Genomic DNA, 21,813 nt, shown 5'->3' with positions numbered 1-21,813 from the left:
GCGTTAACAAACACTTTTTCTTATAGTCACCTATACCATGCTTCAGGCGTAGGGGACCGTAAGAAAAGGTGTTTAGTTTTATATACTAAAACAACCTACAGGTGCTGCCTGTACTTTATGGCCCAAAACTGATGACAGGTCAGCCTAAGAAACTGGGTTAATGTTTGAACATTGTAAAGTTATGGGCAATGTTTGTCCTAAAGTTAGTTTCTTGACAAGTTTTGTCATATTTTTGTTTACAACGGTATTTGTACAGTTGTTATATATTATTTCTAAAAATAATTATTATTTAAACTATTTGTGTTCATTTTACTTTAAGGAAAATTTTGAGTATATGCTTAGAGTATATGTGTTTAGGTGGTGTTATTGAAAAATTTGATCAGAAAAAGTGGGACCCTGATCTGCGCTGACCTGAGCGCAGGTCAGGGGATCGCTAAATTTTGCAAGTTATTCTGCTGCTCTACGTGTGTGGTCGTCTGTATCCAGGCAATTGGAAATTCTAACAATACTTGGTTAATTTAACACAGTTTTGACAACAAAGGGATGGATAATACTCTCAACATTGTTCTTTCCTAGTTCTGCTCTTACTGCAAGCAAATGACATGGTGAGTGATGACTTGAGCAGCCAGTACTTGGGAAGAGCGTTCTAGTAGTACTGCCGATTCCCAGGCACCAGTATGTGTGAGTGTTCACGCACACGTATTCAAAAAAAATCCACACATCACGGATATCTCAGGTGTTTTTACATTTTTTGGGTCAAGTACCTGCAATATCTTCATGTGTGATGCACTGCTAAGACATCTTGTGACCACTACTTCTGACTGAGCATAATCAGAGGTAGGGGTCACAATGTAAGTGTATGATAGCCTCATTCTACCCTTGTTGTGGCTGTCATAGACTTATGTAGCACCCTGAGGGCTCGGTTGCTACAGAGGTATTGTATCTCATCCAGATGTGCGATATCTCACTTCCAGGTAAGGATGGGGTGTGGATCAGGACCTGCATGCATGACACCACATTTCCGGGGGGCAGGGCGACCAATATGCTCCAGGCAGAGCACAACAGTCCCTGTCCCTGGCTGGAGTGGGGGGAGGGAACACAGAGGAAGGGGGAACACTGTAGTGCAGGAGCAGGGAGGAAGAAGTTCCTGGGTGCACCTAGAGGGAGGTATAAAAGGTGGGCACCATCTTAGATCAGTGTTGAGTCTGAGGAGAAGTGACCGGGAGCAGAGGCTCTGCATGAGCTCTGCTCCAGAGGCGGGCCTAGCACCTGAGGCCCAAGCCTGGAGAGGAAGAGAAAGGAAGAGGAGCGGAGAAGGCTCCAGGAACAAGGAACGAAGGGACCCCAGGGGTGTGGACCGGCTGGTAGCCACCACACGCCCGAATCTACCTGCGTGGAAGGGTCAGGCTAAAGGGGGAGACCGGTCCCCGAAACTAGTGGAGGCGGGGAACAACACTCAGCTAGAAACCGGAGGCTGTGATATTTTATGTGGCGCAGCCCCTTACCATACCCGTTAGGTAGGCACCACATAGGGTCAGGGAAACGGAGGCCAACGTTTACCCGCCAAGGCCCGAGGCAGCCAGACAGAAGCGTGGTCACAGGTGGGGTATGACAGGCCAGAGGAAGGACACACAAAGGGGATCCTGTGAAGTGCTCCAAAGTTATCTGGGAGTTGGCCGAGCCCCTTACCTGGTGAGCACAGTGCGACGCGGGACGTTATGACCAGCTGTAGTAACTGTGAGTAAAGATCCTGAACTGCATTACAGAGATTGAGTCACTACTCCCGCGCACCATCACTCCCAACATCCCCACTTGCTGCCCTGAGGCTATACTCCGCCTGTGAGGAGTTATACTACACTCTGCTGCGCCCACAACACCAGCCTCAGCGGTCTGCACTGCAGCGGCGGTTCACTCTGACCGCAATCCACGGGTGGCGCAGTCGGACATTCAGAACGAATAGACTATCCCCTCTGGTTTGACCGCCCTGGGCACGGACCGGGTCACCGCCACGGAGACTACAACCCCCAGCATCTCACAGAGGCCCGGCTCCGGGTATTCCCCTACACACACGGCTCAGGGGGCGCGTCACTTACATACACTTATGCGTTGACGTATGGTAATAAAACAACACGTAGAAGGTGATAATTCAATAAATGTTGGAGACAAGATTGAGAATAAAACTAAATTTATTTATTTTTTAAAAACATTTTTTTGCGTTTTTTTAAAGAATAACTTTTCTTGAAGTTCTTCTTTTATTGGGCATCAGATCTTCTCTGCTGGTCAGGCTGCACAACACCAGCATAGGAGTATTGCCATTGCACGGCACCTTCAGGACTCATGAAGTAGTCAGCAAAGGTTTCTCGTACCCTGGCACCACAGTTGGATTGCCTTCCCTGACCCAATTTGACCACTGGAATTAATTCAGATAGCTGTGACTCCTCATCTAGCTCAGTGCTGTATTCAGGAGCATAGTTGTGGAGTACACAGCATGCCTTAATGACAGTGTCAACGGTCTCCGGATCCAACTGGATGGGTGTGTGAAAGCTCCTACACTTACTATACATGGTTCCGAAGGTGCATTCCACATATCTGCGTGCACGACTCAGCAATAATTAAAAATCCTCTGCCGGTCATCCAGTCCCCTTCGTGGGTATGTGCGCAGCAGGTTGGTCATTAAGGAAAATGCCTCATTCGATACCATCACAAAGGGAACTGGATGTGTGGAACCTGGCAAAGATCTTGGGGCTGGGAGCGGTCCGCTATCTTGAAGAATTTGCAGCCCAATCTGTGATGATCTAAACACCCAAGAGTCCCCTGTACTGCCATAAGTACCAACATCAATGGCAACAAATTTGTAATGTGCATCAGCCACCACCATCAGGACCACAGAAAATTATTTCTTATAATTAAAGAAGCGTAATCCTGATCGTGGTGGCTGCTGAATTCTCACGTGTTTGCCATCAACAGCAACTATGCAGTTGTGGAAATTGGCCACAGTTTGAAAGCCTGCTGCGACCTGCTGCCAAGTCTCCTTGGTTGGCGAAGGCATCACGATGGGCTGCAACGTCTGCCAGATAACGGTACATGTGCACCTCACAATTATGGAAATGGTGGATTTACCAACTCTAAATTGGAGGTGCAGTGATGTATAGCTCTCTCCTGTGGCCAAAAACCTGAAAAGGAAAAATATAAAATTAGAAAAGCCAGAAAAAGAAAAGAAATACAAGACAACATTATAAGGCCCCATTTGTAATTGCTATGGAAAAACCTATGCACTTATTACTAAATACTTTTCCAGCACTTAGCACCCATTTTCTCAATCTTATTTTTATTTTTTTTGGACATTTTCTAGCTGTGTTTGCCTCATTGTTTGCTCTTCAGTTCACACATATCAATTCTATTCAGTGACCTTATCACTATGACCTTGGCTCATTGTTCTATCATGCCCAAGGAAAACTTATGTACAGGAAAACAATAGATGAAGAGGAGCCCTCACCACAGGCTAACTGACAAACTAACCCAGGTACACCTGAAGGGATGGGTGAGCTGTTGTGCCCATTCATGGGTGGTGGAACTACTGATCCCAGTTTGGAAAGACAAGGAGTGGATAATTGTCTGTAGGACAGATTTTTTATTTTTTAATTTTACCAATGTCTGAAAGAATACAACTAATTACATGGTTAATGTTCCTATGTGATTCTTAAAATATAAAACCGCACATCTTTAAGGCTCTTTCACACGTTAGTTTCTCCGGTACGAGTGGTGACAGTTTCCAGGCGTACCAGAGACAACAGATACAATGATTGTTATTATGTTATTCTTAAATTTACACTACTAACCCCCTCATCATGGTCCCTACTGGTGCTGATCACAGCGCCAGCAGAGAACCATGATGAGGGCAGCGTTCAGCACCGACTCCTGGGAATAGCGATAATTGTAGTGCTGACTCCCAGAAGTCTGTCCATGTGATCCAAGTGCGGCACACGTAACACACACGACTACAACACTGAAAACACATACGGGGCACTGATATCTCCGGTATGTTTTTTGTTAAGGTGCTGGAGATATCTGTACATGTGAAAACGGCCATACAGTCATTATTCCGTCAGTATTTTACTTCAGGAGTGTGAGTCAAAACCAGGAGTGGGTGATAAATGCAGAATTGGTGACATGTTTCTATTTTATAACTTTCTCTTCATTGTTCCTCACGAGGTTTTGTCTCCAACTCCACAGAAAAAATACTGTCCGAATAATGACAAAATACTTAATGGGGCCGTGGCAGCATATGTCGATTACATTTAAAAAAATATTTATATATAAAATGTATATACGGAAAAATTCAACTTACTGCAAGGTGATGAGCAGCCTTTCCTCAGCAGAGATGGCCCTTCTCATTATGGTATCGCTGTAGTCCAGGTTGGGAGAAAAGAAGACACAGAAGCCGATCAAAGGCAGCAATGGTGAGACAACAAAACTGCGGGAATTTTTCGGGAAATCTGTAAAACAGTAAAAATAAATATTAGATACACACGGATTAAAATATAATTTTTTACCAAAGGATACCAACAACAACTCATTTAAAAAATCATTAGGTACACACGGATGACAATATACTTTTTTACCATATATCTTACCTCCTTAAATCCTGATACAGCGCATTGAAGTGCACCTTGTTCGACCGCTCCTGCAAGATAGGGTGAACCCACAGCTTTTTGGGTCGTCTTCTCCTCCTAGACCGCTCCTATTGAAGAATAATTGGTTAGTACACACTACATAAAAATAACAAAACATAAAAAACCATCTACTTACATTTATCTTACCCGCTCGCAGTGGTGATGCAGGAGATTTATTGCAGTCATCAGCAAAAGGTTCATGCATGGTCTGCTAAGACGCAGGGGCTGCAGTTCATGTGGCATCCTGTTTATTGCAAAAAGCAAAATGGTAAAGAGGGGTTGGACTAGGAAATGACATCAGAAGTGCCCTATTTTTTTTCTTTTTTTTTTTCACCTAACTTTATTTGTGTTCACAAACGCCTCCAAAAGCGCATGTAAAATCCGCATAAAAAAAAACACGTCAAAAACTTGTAAAAATGCACCTAAAATCCGCTTGCATTTTTCTGGCAAGGGAGATGCAGAAATGCTCAGGAAAATTTCTGCTTCATTTCTGCATTGTGGGCACTTAGCCTAAAGCTTCCTTAAGACAAGCATTAGACACTCCTTGTATTTTGTTTAGCCTTGGTCTGACAGAATTGTCTAAACGAAGGATAGCATTACAATTATTCCTAATTTCTGAATCACCTAAGGTATCAACAATCATTTGTCTAATTGTTTGCTTAATGGTATGTGCGCACGATGCGGATTTGAAGCAGAAATTTCCTGAGCGTTTTTGCCTCTCCCTGGCAGAAAAAATGCATGCGGATTTTACATGCTTTTTTTACGTGTTTTTTACATGCGTTTTTTTAAGCATTTTTGTACATGAATGAATGCTTTTTGGAGTTAAATAAAGTTATTTGGTGGGACATTGCTTAAACCCTTGGATTGCCATCAGAACTGGGGTGAGTATATTGGTTCATTTAAATGATTAAAGAATGTGTCTGCTGTAATTCAAATAAAGTGTTTACACTGTGTCTGTGTGTTTATTTAACTCTTTACTTTACTTTAATTAAATTTGGTTATGAAAAAGTCTGATTGACACCTTGTCATCACCAAACAAAAGAGCTAGTTGTCAGCTAGTCCCATTCGTCCAGTCTTCATTAGCATTTCTATTCATGTAATTTATGCGGCTGCTGTGAGCTGTTATTATCAGCCTGGGAAGGTGCCATTAGGCAAACATTTTCCTTGGCCATAATTAACATCTCATAGCTGGTTCGTTAGCCGCTATGCCCCCCGATCAACACTCAGCAGCGCTTTGGACACAACGTATTTATGTTGTGTCCAAAACGCGGTGTTCTAATGCAGCACTTTTGTTGTCGGTTCATGTGAATCCACCGCATATAATGACACTTCAATCGATCAAAATCTGCAGCGGAGACTAGCGTGTCCACTACAGAAATTGACATGCTGCGGGTGAGTTTGGGCACATGGCCACGGTCAGGAGCCACTGCAGGTTTCACACTACTTGTTTATACAGCGTCAAACTTGCAGCATCCAGATGTTACAGATAGTGGATGGGATCTCTAGAAATCCCAAATCCACTATGCATGCATCAGAGGCTGCGAATCTCACATGGACATGCTTACTCGTGTCTTTCAGGACCGCTGAATGTCAAATTCTCTTGCGGTGTCGCTAGTCTCCGCAACAGAAATTTGACCACTAGAAAGTATTGAATGTGGTAAATCCGCAAGGTTCAGTGAACATATGTGGTTTTACCTGCATTCAATAGAATGCAACGTTTCGGATGCAGAAAAAAATTGCGTCCAAAGCGCTGCTACGTCTGAATTATGGGCACAAAGCCTAAATTTTTTTAAAAAATGGCGTGGGCTCCCGGGTCATTTTTATGAGAAGCAGAGGGAAAGCCGACCGCTGGGGCTGATATTAGTAGCCGCGGTAGGGGCCATTAGCCAACAATGTTCCTTGGCTATTACTATCAGCCCCCAGCGATTTGTTTAGCCTTTACTGACTAGATTATAGGGGGGACCCCAGAAAAAAATTGAGGTGGGGTCCCCCTATAAAATCTAACCAGCAAAGGCTAAATTAGAGAGCTGCAGGCTGATATTAATAGCCATGGAAGGGGCCATGGATACTAGCTCCCTCCGCGGCTATTAATATCACCCCTCAGCAGTCCCAGAAATGGCGCATCCATAAGACGAGCCAAATCTGGCTATTAGCCTCCCTCTTCCCACTGCCCTCTAGCGGTGGCAGTGGGGTAATGGGGTTGGGGTTCACGTCAGCCTTGTATTGGTGGCTGAAGTGAAGCCCAGGTTAGTAATGGAGGGCGTCTATAAGATGTAGTAAAGTGGTCAGCGCTTTTTCAATAAAAACACGGCCAGAATAAAGTATTTTAATGAAATAAAACACACACAGTTCTACAATTTTTTTTATTACACACCTCCGGGACGCCCTCAATCTCCTGAAAAAAACGTAAAAAAACAAACAAAATATTCCTTACCTGTCCGCCGTCAACGACGCAGTCCGTGATTACACTGAGTGTCCCTCGGCGATCTGGGTCACTCCTACAGCAGCGATATCAGCCATCACTGATGTCACTGCTGTAGAAGACAACAATGTACACTGACAAGGGTGTAAAATCGCCCCCTGTCAGTGTACATTGCTGTAGGAGGTCACTGGGTTTGATCAGCTGATCAGCCCCCCGGTGAACTTAACACCCTGGGAACAATCTTCCGAATGTTCCCAGGGTGAGCATCAGCTGATTGGTCACGAGACCGATCAGCTGATTACCGGCGTCAGCAATCAGCCGTTGGTCACGTGACCATCAACTGATCAGTGAAGTCACTACAGGTTCTGGCAGTACACTGCAGGGCCCATGCCCTGCAGTGTACCGCTGGTTGCCGGGGAGACAGCATCGCCGCCGGGGACCAGGAGGACACCGGGGGTCCCCGGACAGGTGAGTATTAAGGTTTATTTTTTTATTTTTACTTTTTCTTTTCTTTGTTTTTTACTACTGCGGGCATGCGGGCTGGGAAGAGCAGACTACTGCTCCTCCCATCCACATCACTACCGCTGTTATCAGCGAGAACGACGGTCGGATGAGAGAAGTAGCAGTCTCCTCTCCTGACCCGGGTACCACTCGCACCGCGATTCAGCGGCGATTTCACGCCTATTGATTTTCATTGAAACCCAGCAAATCCACAAGTATAGATATACTACCTGTGGGTTTGCTGTGATTTAATGCAAGTCAATGGGCGCAAATTCATCGCGGAATCGTGCTAGATATGGTCCTGCTGCGGTTTTTACCGCAATGGTAATCCGGAGAGGAAATTTCCGCATCATGTGCACAGCACATCCGGATTACCATTCCCGTACATGGCAGACCTATTACCAAGCGTTTTTAAAGTGTTTCAGTGGCAGAAAAACTGCCGCGGAAACGCATTAAAAACGCATCGTTTGCACATACCCTAAGACTACTTAGATGTTCAAGGACGGACAGGGGAACATTAAATATCTCACCCCCTCCTTCGGCTGCACGTCGGCTACTGCATCCTGGAATCGTCATTTCAACTTCAGAACTGGAAGTCTCATGAAGCGGAGAGCACCGGCATCGCCATTCTTCTGTGGATCTGACCGACACCTCATCGTCGGTCGAAAGCCTGGTTTCATTATACCAGGCCTCCACTCCGGACAAAGCTCTTCTTGATTTATGCAGCCCAGCTGCTGCTGCAGCCCGGTGATGATCTTCGTCCTCTTGCATCGGTGTTGTTGATATGGCGTGGCAATGAGGAACTCCGACCTGCTCCTTCCCCACAGACACTGCCTTATGACGTCCACAGTACTGTGACACGACCTCCGAACCGGCAGTGGGTGGCGACTTCCATCTGGATACCGTCTTCTTCCGGGTGTTTAGCAGTGGCGGTGAGTACGTGCTCCGGCGTCTTCTCTTTCTCTTTATGTTAATAAAGCTCTCTTGACCGGGCACCTCAATCACCGCTGCTCCCGCTTCCACGATCTCCGTTTCTTTCCTCCTTGATCTTCTGATGTTGAGGGATGAGCCGAATCTTCCAGGCACTTCCCAAGCCATTCTTCTCCTCTGGCTTGCACAGCTGACATCAATGACCTTTTGAACTATATCTGTGACTAGAAAAAACATATGTTTAACAGGACACCACAAAGATATAATTATTATTATAAATATTAAATCATTTAATAGGGTCTGTGCGACCATGTACCCTCCATTATATATGACGCGCCCCCTGGGCCAGTGTTGTTTGGGGGATACCCGGAGCCGGATCAGATGGGGGTTGTAGTCTCCGAGTGGCGGTGACCCGGTCCGTGCCCAGGGTGTCAAGCTCAGTGTGTGGCAGTCTTTACAGATGTTATTAGTTCTTAGTGTCGACTACGCCACCCGTTGATTTGCGGTCATAAGGCCGCCGCTGCAGCAGGGTCCGCTGAGGCTGGTGGTATGTGTGCAGCTGTGATAGTATAACCCCCAACGGGAGGGGTATAGCCTCAGGGGGTCAGGTGTAGAGGATGGTGGTAGTGGTGGTGCAGTGTGGATGGTAAGAAGACTCAGAGTCGGGCTGTGCAGTTCAGGGTTTTTACTTACTGCTGTTCTGTTGGTCACTCTGGCCTTGAGTGACCGCCCGAGCCGTGCTGCGTCCACCAGGTCCTGGACTCGGCCAACCCCCAAGCAATTCTGGAGCGTGGTCCTGAGCTCCCTTTCTGACTGTCCTCTCTACTGGCCTTCCTCACCAGGGGTCCACTCATGTCCGGCTCCCTTGGGCCTCTTGGTGGGTGCACCTCTTCGGGGTTCCCTGACCCTATACCTGGTGTGCCTTCTTAGTGGACTTAGTGAGGGGCTGCTCCACATGCAATGTCGCAGCCTCCGGTTCTTAGCTGAGGGTTGTTTCTTTCCTCCACTAATTTGGGATCCGGTTCCCTTGCGTGCCAACCCTTCACCCTTCTGGTCTAATTCTGGGTTCTTGGGGTTCCTTCTTCTCCCCCTCTGGGTCCTTCTCTTCTCCTCTCTCTCTTCTCTCTGCAGGCGCTCCTGGACCTCTCTCAGGACTGACTGACTCTCTACAGAAGACTGACCCTGATCTAAGATGGTTCCCACCTTATATACTCCCTCTATGTGTGAGCTCAGGTGACCAGCACCCAATGAGCTCCTAGCCTTACCCAGACTGCTCCCCCTATCTGCCCCTACACCACTGGGATGTTCCACCCCCCTCCCACTCCAGCCAGGGACAGACACTGTCGTACCTGCACATATACCTAGTGGGAGTACCATCGGTCTGTCCCTCGGAAATGGGATGTATGTAGTGTATGCAGCTAACTGAGCTCAGTTCCACACTCCATCCTTACCCGGGAGTGGAATATCACACCTCTGGCTTGAGGTGCAATACCCCTGTAGCAGCCGAATCCTCAGGGCGCTACATTCCCCCCTGGTAAATCACAGCACGTCCTCGGGCTGTAAGAAAACAAAACATCCACAAACATACAAAATTTTCATAACAACATAAACATATAAAACATTATATATATATCATCAGCATAAACTTTTTCTTGTAAACTTTCTTGTTCCTCCGGCCACGGTGCGACTTGTGACCGGGTAAAGTGCGACTGTCTCTGGTAGAAAAACACGGCTTTCCTATAAAACCAGTAGGGGGCGCCTTAAAAAGCGCAACTATATACAAGGTGAGATATGACCGCTCTCAGTCCTCGGTCAGTGGGAATAGGGACACACGGGTTTCAGTTCAATTTGCTGGTCCCAACGGGGACTATATTTTAACTAGCAGCAGTAACAGTTCTTATACCCTGATGGGTAACTATTTACAGTCTCTTTACCGTACTTTAATGACGGCGTCCTCCTGCTCCTTCTTTGTCTTCAGACCCGTCCGGGTCCTCTTGCTCCTCCTCACACCGCAGCTCCTCCTCCGTCAGGCGATGCACATGGAGGGCGTAGGGTCCTTTGGCACACTTGTGCCGGGTGAACGTGACCTCGTCCCCTACGTACAGGTCACGACCTCTGTGTCCCTCCGGCAGATGGCTTTCTACGTCTCTGCGGGTTACAAAGACGTCGCCGGGGGTATGATGGTTTCTGATGAAACCCCAACCGTGCTGCAGTTGGAATTTAATTACAGTCTGGGTGGCACGGGGACCGTGGGCTGCACGGGGGTTCCTCCTGGTCCGGCTCTTCTGCTCTGCGCTCGGTTCCTGCAGCCGCTGCTCTCGGACCCGCCTCTCTCTCTTCTCCCGGTCGAAGACCTCTAACTGCTGCCGGCAGCACTCCGCACGTTCAGCTGCGGCTGCCCGCGTTTCTTGAGTGAACCCCATGAGGTCTCCTCCGGTGGGGTCCCACTCGAACTGCGCTTCTTCCAGCGGGAGCGGGGTCCTTTTAACGGGCTTCGGAGCCGGAATCAGGGGCTCACACAGGGGCCTTGCTTTTTGGAGTTCCAGTTGGTAGTACTCCGGTGGCCATATAAAGGGCTGCCCATCCGGGCAAGTGTGCTGGGCAAACAAGTCTTCACCCAGGTGCGGTACTCTAGATGTTGAGGGCGCGGTGGTGGAAGCGGCGCCCGGGTTCGCCAGGCCTTGCGACCAGGCCTGGGGTACCCTGAACGTAAAGGGCACCGTGAAGACGGCGGCGCCCGGGGTTACTTGGCCCAGCGACCAGGCCGGTGGCTCCGCGGAGGTAGGGGGCGCTGTTGGAATTGCGGCGCCCGGAGGTACTAGACCTTGCGACCAGGCCGGTGGTATTTCCTGCTTCGCCGCGCTCAGGGTTGAGGCGCGTGACGTCACAGGGGTCGCTGCCGCGGCTTCTGCTTGAGGCCTAGTCTGGCACGGTGACGATGCAGCGACGGGCACGGCAGGGGGAATTTCGGGCTCTGCGACGGGGAGCTGGGACAGGTACACGCTTTCTCGGCTCGGGGTAGAGACGTCCCCTTTACCTGCCTCCGTCCGTTCGGCTCCCTTCTCGGCGCCGTCTCCTGCCTTCATTCCTCCTGCGCCATCCTCAGAGGCGGTCTGTCTCCTCGTCTCGGGTGGCGTGCTCCGCTGACGGGTTCCGGTCTGCTGGGCCATCTCACGGCTCCACTCCGTCAGCGTGTCTTGCTGCACCTGGGCCATCCTCCGTGCGAGGCCCTCCAGCGCGGTCTGTGCACACTCCCGGTCTCGGGGGAGCTGTGCTAGGATCTCCACTAAGCCTAGTGGGGTTGTTGCTTGCAGCAGGCTCCTGACCACTGGGTCGGTGCTGCCTGTCTCTCCCTCCATCTCCGGGTGCACTTTCTCTGGACTCCTCTCCAGACTTCTTGTCTCCGGGTGCGCTCTCTCTGGACTCCTCCAGGCTGCACCCATCTTCGCTCCTTTGTTCTGTCTCCGCCCACATTGAGGGTGGTCCCGGGGCAACTTAGTGATTGTCAGTTCCAGGGGCAGTTCTCTCACGCTGATGGACACTTCCAGCATCACAGTCTCTGTTGGTGGGCGCGGTTTCCGCTTTTGGCGCCATTCTTCGACCTGGCCCACGATGGGAGGTGGCCTTTTGCCACCCTCTGGCACGCCCATAATGGCGTCCGCTCTTCCAAGGCGGGAAATCTTTGGAAATGGCGGGAATCGTCTCCCAGTGGCGGGAAACTCCATGGATGGCGGGAAAAAGCTGCAAATGGCGGACAACCGGCGGGAAACGACCTGTGATGGGGTCCGTTGGCGGGGACCCTCCGGAACCGGCGGGAGACTTCTTTTTGAGGTAACGGTGAACTTTTCTTCAGGCACGCAGTACCCGGTTGTTGCGGGCACGTAATCCTGCCGACTACGCCAAAGTTGACGCACCCCCTGGGCCAGTGTTGTTTGGGGGATACCCGGAGCCGGATCAGATGGGGGTTGTAGTCTCCGAGTGGCGGTGACCCGGTCCGTGCCCAGGGTGTCAAGCTCAGTGTGTGGCAGTCTTTACAGATGTTATTAGTTCTTAGTGTCGACTACGCCACCCATTGATTTGCGGTCATAAGGCCGCCGCTGCAGCAGGGTCCGCTGAGGCTGGTGGTATGTGTGCAGCTGTGATAGTATAACCCCCAACGGGAGGGGTATAGCCTCAGGGGGTCAGGTGTAGAGGATGGTGGTAGTGGTGGTGCAGTGTGGATGGTAAGAAGACTCAGAGTCGGGCTGTGCAGTTCAGGGTTTTTACTTACTGCTGTTCTGTTGGTCACTCTGGCCTTGAGTGACCGCCCGAGCCGTGCTGCGTCCACCAGGTCCTGGACTCGGCCAACCCCCAAGCAATTCTGGAGCGTGGTCCTGAGCTCCCTTTCTGACTGTCCTCTCTACTGGCCTTCCTCACCAGGGGTCCACTCATGTCCGGCTCCCTCGGGCCTCTTGGTGGGTGCACCTCTTCGGGGTTCCCTGACCCTATACCTGGTGTGCCTTCTTAGTGGACTTAGTGAGGGGCTGCTCCACATGCAATGTCGCAGCCTCCGGTTCTTAGCTGAGGGTTGTTTCTTTCCTCCACTAATTTGGGATCCGGTTCCCTTGCGTGCCAACCCTTCACCCTTCTGGTCTAATTCTGGGTTCTTGGGGTTCCTTCTTCTCCCCCTCTGGGTCCTTCTCTTCTCCTCTCTCTCTTCTCTCTGCAGGCGCTCCTGGACCTCTCTCAGGACTGACTGACTCTCTACAGAAGACTGACCCTGATCTAAGATGGTTCCCACCTTTATATACTCCCTCTATGTGTGAGCTCAGGTGACCAGCACCCAATGAGCTCCTAGCCTTACCCAGACTGCTCCCCCTATCTGCCCCTACACCACTGGGATGTTCCACCCCCCTCCCACTCCAGCCAGGGACAGACACTGTCGAACCTGCACATATACCTAGTGGGAGTACCATCGGTCTGTCCCTCGGAAATGGGATGTATGTAGTGTATGCAGCTAACTGAGCTCAGTTCCATACTCCATCCTTACCCGGGAGTGGAATATCACACCTCTGGCTTGAGGTGCAATACCCCTGTAGCAGCCGAATCCTCAGGGTGCTACATATATACAGTACAGACCAAAAGTTTGGACACACCTTCTCATTGAAAGATTTTTCTGTATTTTCATGACTATGAATATTGTACATTCACACTGAAGGCATCAAAACTATGAATTAACACATTTGGAATTATATACTTAACAAAAAAGTGTGAAACAACTGAAAATATGTCTTATATTCTAGGTTTTTCAAAGTAGCCACCTTTTGCTTTGATGACTGCTTTGCACACTCTTGGCATTCTCTTGATGAGCTTCAAGAGGTAATCACCGGAAATGGTCTTCCAAAAATCTTGAAGGAGTTCCCAGAGATGCTTAGCACTTGTTGGCCCTTTTGCCTTCACTCTGTGGTCCAGCTCACCCCAAACCATCTCGATTGGGTTCAGGTCTGGTGACTGTGGAGGCCAGGTCATCTGGCGTAGCACCCCATCACTCTCCATCTTGGTCAGATAGCCCTTACACAGCCTGGTGGTGTGTTTGGGGTCATTGTCCTGTTGAAAAATAAATGATGGTCCAACTAAACGCAAACCGGATGGAATAGCATGCCGCTGCAAGATGCTGTGGTAGCCATGCTGGTTCAGTATGCCTTCAATTTTGAATAAATCGCCAACAGTGTCATCAGCAAAGCACCCCCACACCATCACACCTCCTCCTCCATGCTTCACGGTGGGAACCAGGCATGTAGAGTCCATCCGTTCACCTTTTCTGCGTCGCACAAAGACATGGTGGTTGGAACCAAAGATCTCAAATTTGGACTCATCAGACCAAAGCACAGATTTCCACTGGTCTAATGTCCATTCCTTGTGTTCTTTAGACCAAACTTGTCTCTTCTGCTTGTTGCCTGTCCTTAGCAGTGGTTTCCTAGCAGCTATTTTACCATAAAGGCCTTCTGCACAAAGTCTCCTCTTAACAGTTGTTGTAGAGATGTGTCTGCTGCTAGAACTCTGTGTGGCATTGACCTGGTCTCTAATCTGAGCTGCTGTTAACCTGCGATTTCTGAAGCTGGTGACTCGGATAAACTTATCCTCAGAAGCAGAGGTGACTCTTGGTCTTCCTTTCCTGGGGCGGTCCTCATGTGAGCCAGTTTCTTTGTAGCGCTTGATGGTTTTTGCAACTGCACTTGGGGACACTTTCAAAGTTTGCCCAATTTTTCGGACTGACTGACCTTCATTTCTTAAAGTAATGATGGCCACTCGTTTTTCTTTACTTAGCTGCTTTTTTCTTGCCATAATACAAATTCTAACAGTCTATTCAGTAGGACTATCAGCTGTGTATCCACCAGACTTCTGCACAACACAACTGATGGTCCCAACCCCATTTATAAGGCAAGAAATCCCACTTATTAAACCTGACAGGGCACACCTGTGAAGTGAAAACCATTTCCGGTGACTACCTCTTGAAGCTCATCAAGAGAATGCCAAGAGTGTGCAAAGCAGTCATCAAAGCAAAAGGTGGCTACTTTGAAGAACCTAGAATATAAGACATATTTTCAGTTGTTTCACACTTTTTTGTTAAGTATATAATTCCACATGTGTTAATTCATAGTTTTGATGCCTTCAGTGTGAATGTACAATTTTCATAGTCATGAAAATACAGAAAAATCTTTAAATAAGAAGGTGTGTCCAAACTTTCGGTCTGTACTGTATGTGGGGCCCCACATGTGAGACACACAGCTCTGCTCTCCTTACAGATATCACTGCCGGCATCTACTGTAATTACAAGTGGGGGAGGGGAGTAAAGCAGAGCTGTGTGTAATTGAAGGGACTTCTGGCAGCTCTCATCTCACAGCACTGTCAGTGTGGAAGGGGGGGGGTAGAGAAGAGCTGACAGCACTGTGAGAGAAGAGCCGTAACGGTGTTTGTAATAATACACAGCTCTGATCTTCTCAGCTAATCCAACACTTACTGCAATGACAGGAGAGCTTTCTATATCAGTGTGTTGAAATCAGCACATCAATGTCAGTCGGCACAATAGCACCCAGTCCAATGGGACTGCGCTGCAGGTGCATACATTTATATTTTTCCAACAATCAAACTACTTTAAAAATAAGCAAAAGTCAGCATAAGCGATCATAAAATGCAGTTTTTAAATGATCACTCCTTTTATTGAAAATAAAACTGTATTCAAAACTTCCATCACCCATTTGAAAAAGTAATTCCCCATCCCTTAAACCTAATTACTGGTTGTGCCACCCTTGGCAGTAGCAATCACAATTAGACATTTGCGATGACTTGCCATGAGTATTTTACATCATTGTGGTTGAATTATGACCCATGCTTCTAAGCGTGGTTTTCAAAATTGGCAGGTTTTATTTCCTGTGGACCATCCAGAGGTGGCTTACTATACTTGCTTGCTTTGAATCACTGTCCTGCTTCATAACCCAACTCTGTTGCATTTTATGTCCCATCAATTAACAAGTCATCCAGATTCTGCAGAATCAAAGTGACCACAAACCATTCCAGTACCACAATCATTTTTGACTCTAGGAATGATGTACTTATGGTGGAATGTAGTGTTTGTCAGAAGTAACCGGACCAATGCCATCCATAAGTTCCACTTTTGACTCATCAGTTTCCTGAATATTATCCCAAAAGTATTATCTAGATGTTTTTATTTTTTGGAAAAATGTGAGACAAGCTTTGTGCTTGTTGTGGTCATCAGTTTATGTCTTGCAACTCTTTCATTAACCCCTTTCTGACCTTGTCAGTAATAGTACATAGCTGTGCCCTGGGCCTATTAGGCCAGCTACGTACTATTACGCGCGCTGCGATCGCGCCCGCACACAAGCGGTGCAGGGCAATCGCCACGGGATGTCAGCTGATTGTCACAGCTGACACCCAGTGCTAAGTGCCAGGAGCAGTCCCGCACCGCTGCTGGTACATTAACCCCCCAAATGGTCTGATCGAAGTCAATCGCAGCATTGCGGGGGCAAGGGGAGGTAAGTGCCGATACTTACCTCCTCTGCCGGTGTCCCGCGCTGTCTGCGGCGGCTCCCGGCGGCTCACGGATGTTGTCATGGTGACCTGATGTCATCATGACAACATCTAGGTCACCAGACAGCAGGAAGTTACTTTGGTCATGCACAGTGCATGACCGAAAGTAACTTCCCCCTGTGCAGCGCTGATAGGCTGTATAGCATAGGGAGCTGCTGCTCTCTATACTATGCAGCCAATTAGGCTGCAAAAAGTGAAAGTCCCATAGTGGGACAAAGTTTCAAAGTAAAAAAAAAGTGACAGAAAGTGAAAAAAAAAAAAAAAAAAAGTAAAAATATTTAAAAAAATGAAAAAAATAATCCCCAAAACATAAAAATATATTGTACCCATAATATTTATTTATTTTGAAAATAAAAAAAAAATAAAATAAATAAAAGTACACATATTTGGTATTGCCGCGTCCGGAACGACCTGACCTATAAAACTGTTCAACTGGTTAACCCCTTTAGTGAACACGGTAAAAAAAAAAAAACGAAGCAAAATACAATGCTTTATCATCATACTGCCAAACAAAAAATGGAATAACACGCGATCAAAAAGAAGAATGTGAATAAAAATGGTACCGCTGAAAACGTCATCTTGTCACGCAAAAAATAAGCCGCCATACAGCTCCAAAATAAAAAAGTTATAGCTCTCAGAATAAAACAATGCAAAAAGAATATTTTTTCTATAAAATAGTTTTTATTGTGTAAAAGCGACAAAATATAAAAAAAGATATAAATGTGGTACCGCTGTAAATGTACTGACCCAAAGAATAACGCTGCCTTATCAATTTTACCACATGCAGAACAGCATAAAAAAAAACAACAAATTCCTGAATTGTTGGTTTTTGTTTATTCTGCCTCCCAAAAGTCGGAATAGAAAGCGATCAGAAAATGTCACGTGCCCAAAAATGATACCAATAAAAACATCAACTAGTCTGCAAAAAACAAGCCATCACATGACTCTATCGGCCAAAATATGGAAAAATGATAGCTCTCAAAATATGGCGATGCAAAAACTAGTCTTTGCAAAAAAAAAAGCATCTTTTAGTGTGTGACAGCTGTCAATCATAAAAAAACTATATGAATCTGGTATCGCTGTAATCACACCAACCCGAAGAATAAAGTCGTCTAATAACTTATACCGCACGAGGAACCAAGTAAAAAATAAACTTTAGGGTTAGGGTTGTGTTAGGGTTAGGGTTAGGTTTTAGGGATTTTTTTCAAAAGTAAAGAAAAAAAAATGATGACGATATGGCGACGAGTATTGAGCGCAAGTGCTCGCTACTTGAGTTTGCATCGGGTGCTCGGGTATGCACCGAGTATCGTGGGTGCTCGAGTGACATGCTCGAGTCTTTGCCCCATATGCCAAAAAAAAACGTTGCTGGGATTGCCTGCCGTGCAAGAGCGATCCCGCATGTTTTTTTTTGGTGTTTAACAGCAGTGAAACATGCGGAGCGGGGACTCTCAAGCATGTCATGCGAGCACCCACGATACTTGGTGCATACCTGAGTACCCGATGCAAGCTCAAGTAGCGAGCAATTGCGCTCAAGACTAATGACAACTTATTCAATATGATGACCTAATGTTATCAAATTCTGTCATACCTCTGGGTACAAAATGTTCACTATACCCCTTGATAAAATCCTTGAGGGGTCTAGTTTCCAAAATGGAGTCAATTGTGGGGGGTTTCCACTATTTAGGCACATCAGGGGCTCCCGAAATGTGACATGGCATCTGCTCTCGATTCCAGACAATTTTGCGTTCAAAAAGTCACACAGTGCTCCTTCCCTTCTGAACCATGCCGTGCACCCAAACAATGCATTTTCATCACATATGGTGTATCGGCATACTAAGGAGAAATTGCACAACAGTTTTTAGGTTCCATTTTCTCCTCTTACCCTTGTGAAAATAAAAAATTTGGGGCTAAAAGATCATTTTTGTGGAAAAAGTTTGATTTTTTTATTTTCATGGCTCCATGTTATAAACTTCTGTGAAGCACCAGGGGATTCAGGATGCTCACTACACATCTAGATAAGTTCCCAGAGGAGTCTACAAACAAGCAAGATTTCTGGCTCTCACAGACCTGTAACTTCTTATTTAAGAGGCTCCTCTGTCCTCCACTCATTACCTGTAGTACTGGCACCAGTTTGAACTTGTTATCAATATAAAAGACACCTGTCAGCAACCTCAAACAGTCACACTCCAAACTCCACTATGGTGAAGACCAAAGAGCTGTCGAAGGACACCAGAAACAAAATTGCAGCCCTGCACCAGGCTGGGAAGACTGACTCTGCAATAGGCAAGCAGCTTGGTGTGAAAAAATCAACTGTGGGAGCAATAATTAGAAAATGGAAGACATACAAGACCACTGATAATCTCCCTTGATCTGGGGCTCCAGACAAGATCTCAACCCGTAGGGTCAAAATGATCTCAATAATGGTGAGCAAAAATCCCAGAACCACACAGTCTGCTATACGTTATTTGATCAAGCAGCAGAAGTGTGTAAAAGTTTTGGGCCAGGAGCTGTGATGGTGAAAGCTGTTATACAAGCAGCTTTCAGGTTACTTCCTATTCACCCAGATGGGTTCAATTCCTTGGGTTTCCAGTTTAATGGGCGGTTTTATATAGAGAAATGTTTACAGATGGGGTGTGCATTGTCATGTTCGTATTTAGAGGCATTTTCCGTTTTTTTGGAGTGGGTAGTGGCTATGCGTTACAGGAAGGGTGGCATTGTTGGCATATACAACAGATTAGGACTTATTATAAGTGAAAGGAGGACTTTATACTAACCAGACAGCAGATGGCGATAGTGTGTAAAGTTATATGCTTGCTGTAAAGTGTGGGAGAAAAGCTCTCAATTGTTGGTTGTTTTTTTACTTCCTGTTTTTCTTTTTTTCCGGAATGTGTTATGTCAGCAGCACACGGACTGTGTGACACTGAATTGTATCTCATGTTTATCCAGTATGAAGTAAATACTGTTTACTCAAAATATCTTGCTGATTGAAGCTCTTGTAAGTACAGTGGTGACTGTAAGAAGATGCACTCTGCGACAGGTTATGGGCTCAGGCCGGAACCCAGACACTAAAGCCCAGACACTACAGGCCTGCACTACAAGAGGATCCTGGTTTATAACCCCAGATAACGGAGCACACAGATAAGCTCTGTAAACAGAAGGAAATAAATCCAGATACAGAGTGACAAAGGAATTCATGATCCCAGGAGCTGGATATAATTACAAAGAATTCAACACAGGCAGGACATACAGGAACTATGAGCAAGAAGAAAAAAACAGGAGAATATCTTCAGTACAACTCTCTAAACAAGTAAGACTATATAAAGATGATGAGTAACACAGAACTGAAATTCACAGTAGCTAAACTGAATAGTGAAAATTATCAGTTATGGAAATTCAAAGTAGAGATGTTGTTATCTAAGGATGATTTATGGGAAGTAATTGTTACAGAAAGACCAGATCAAGATAATCAGACATGGGATAAGAAGAAAAGACAAGCGAGAGCCACCATTAGCTTATTAGTGCGAGATGCTCAATTAATACATATAAGAAATGAAGAAACAGCTAAAGGAATGTGCGAAGAATTAAGAAAACTGTATGAAAGACCTAGCTTGAATCACAAATTATTTTTATTAAGAAAGCTTTACAGTATGAGATTGAGTGCAGAAGCTCATATTCTCAATGATGGAAGTGATATCACAGCTAATATCTATTGGTGAAGACATTAAAGATAGTCATGTAGCAGCTATATTATTGTGCAGTTTACCAGATTTGTATACAGCCTTGATAAATGCCCTTGAGACGAGACCAGAAACTGACATTACATTAGATTTTGTGAAAACAAGACTAATAGATGAATATCAGAGAAGAAAAGAACAAAGAAATGATTCTTCTACTGAAAAGGACAGTGAAAACGCTCTTAAAGCTACAGAATTTAAAAAACCCTATAATAAAGAGACAAGAGAATGCTTCAGATGTAAGAAAAAAGGTCATTTAAAGAAAGACTGTACCATATGGAAAGCAGAACAACAAAAATTACAACATAAAAAGCATACCCAGAAGGTAAAAAAACACAATTTCCGATTCATGTGAGAATAATTGGAATGGCACATTTAAAGTAACAGACAAGAAATCATCACTTGGTTGGTTTATTGATTCAGGAGCAACGAGTCATATGACAAGTGACAAGAATTTCTTTACTGATCTTGATTTAGATAAGAAAGAAGCCATTTATCTTGCAGATGGAAGCAAAATAACCGCAAAAGGTATCGGACAAGATATGCTAAATTGTTCAAACAAGTTCGGACAAGATTCAAAGATACTTGTACAGGATGTGTTGTATGTTCCAAAGTTGGAAGGTGGATTATTATCTGTGAAACGTTTAACAGCAAAAGGACGTACAGTAAAATTCAAAGACAATGAGTGTGCAATTATTGCAGGAAACAAGGTGATAACCAAAGTCAAGGCAGATGAACAATTATATCATTTTGACACACCAAAGGAACAGATGAAGGTATGTACACATGATCACAAAAACTGTATTCACATGTGGCATAGACGTGTAGGACATAGACACCCTGACAGTATAAGGGAACTACAGAGAAAAGAATTGACAAAAGATTTAAAGATATCAGATTGCTCAATTACTGTAAGATGTGAATGTTGTATAAAATCCAAAGCCACAAGGATATCTATTCCAAAAGAAAGTGAGATGAAAAGCGAAAGACCACTTGATTTGGTGCATACTGACGTATGTGGACCCATGAAAGTGACTACATCAGGAGGCAATCTAATATATATAATTGTCTTATCCCGTTTGTCTGTCTGTCTGTCCAGGAAATCCCGTGTCGCTAATTGGTCCGGCCGCGGCCAATCAGCGACGCGGGATTTCAGAAAAAAGTGACACTGAATTGTATCTCATGTTTATCCAGTATGAAATAAATACTGTTTACTCAAGATATCTTGCTGATTGAAGCTCTCGTAAGTACAGTGGTGACTGTAAGAAGATGCACTCTGCGACAGGAATGTCACACTATTTGGATGATTTTTTGTTTGTCGGTCCGAAGTGTAGTGTAGTTTGTACTGAACTGTTGAGGACTTTTGAAGCTATGTATGATGAGTTTGTGATTCCATTGGCCAGGAAGAAAACGGTTTACCCGACTTGTTGTATAGAATATTTGGGTATTGTTATTGATAGTATAA

At 45.9% G+C, this 21,813-nt stretch overlaps 1 long non-coding RNA gene across 1 annotated transcript; it reads right to left on the bottom strand.

The window, feature by feature from the left end:
• Positions 1 to 2,168: 2,168 nt before the first annotated feature.
• LOC141160845 (uncharacterized) lies at positions 2,169 to 4,943 on the bottom strand. The gene is made up of 4 exons (XR_012250542.1): positions 4,821 to 4,943; positions 4,635 to 4,741; positions 4,349 to 4,496; positions 2,169 to 3,173 (listed from the first exon to the last, which is right to left on the bottom strand). It is a non-coding gene; the product is annotated as an uncharacterized lncRNA (long non-coding RNA).
• Positions 4,944 to 21,813: the final 16,870 nt, after the last annotated feature.

This window comes from Phyllobates terribilis, unplaced genomic scaffold (genome assembly GCF_046119375.1).
Source record: "Phyllobates terribilis strain yellow unplaced genomic scaffold, ASM4611937v1 Scaffold_9__5_contigs__length_417890890, whole genome shotgun sequence".
NCBI lineage: Eukaryota > Metazoa > Chordata > Amphibia > Anura > Dendrobatidae > Phyllobates > Phyllobates terribilis.
The sequence above is the reverse complement of the archived record's forward strand: the minus strand, read 5'-3'. Positions and strand labels throughout refer to the sequence as shown.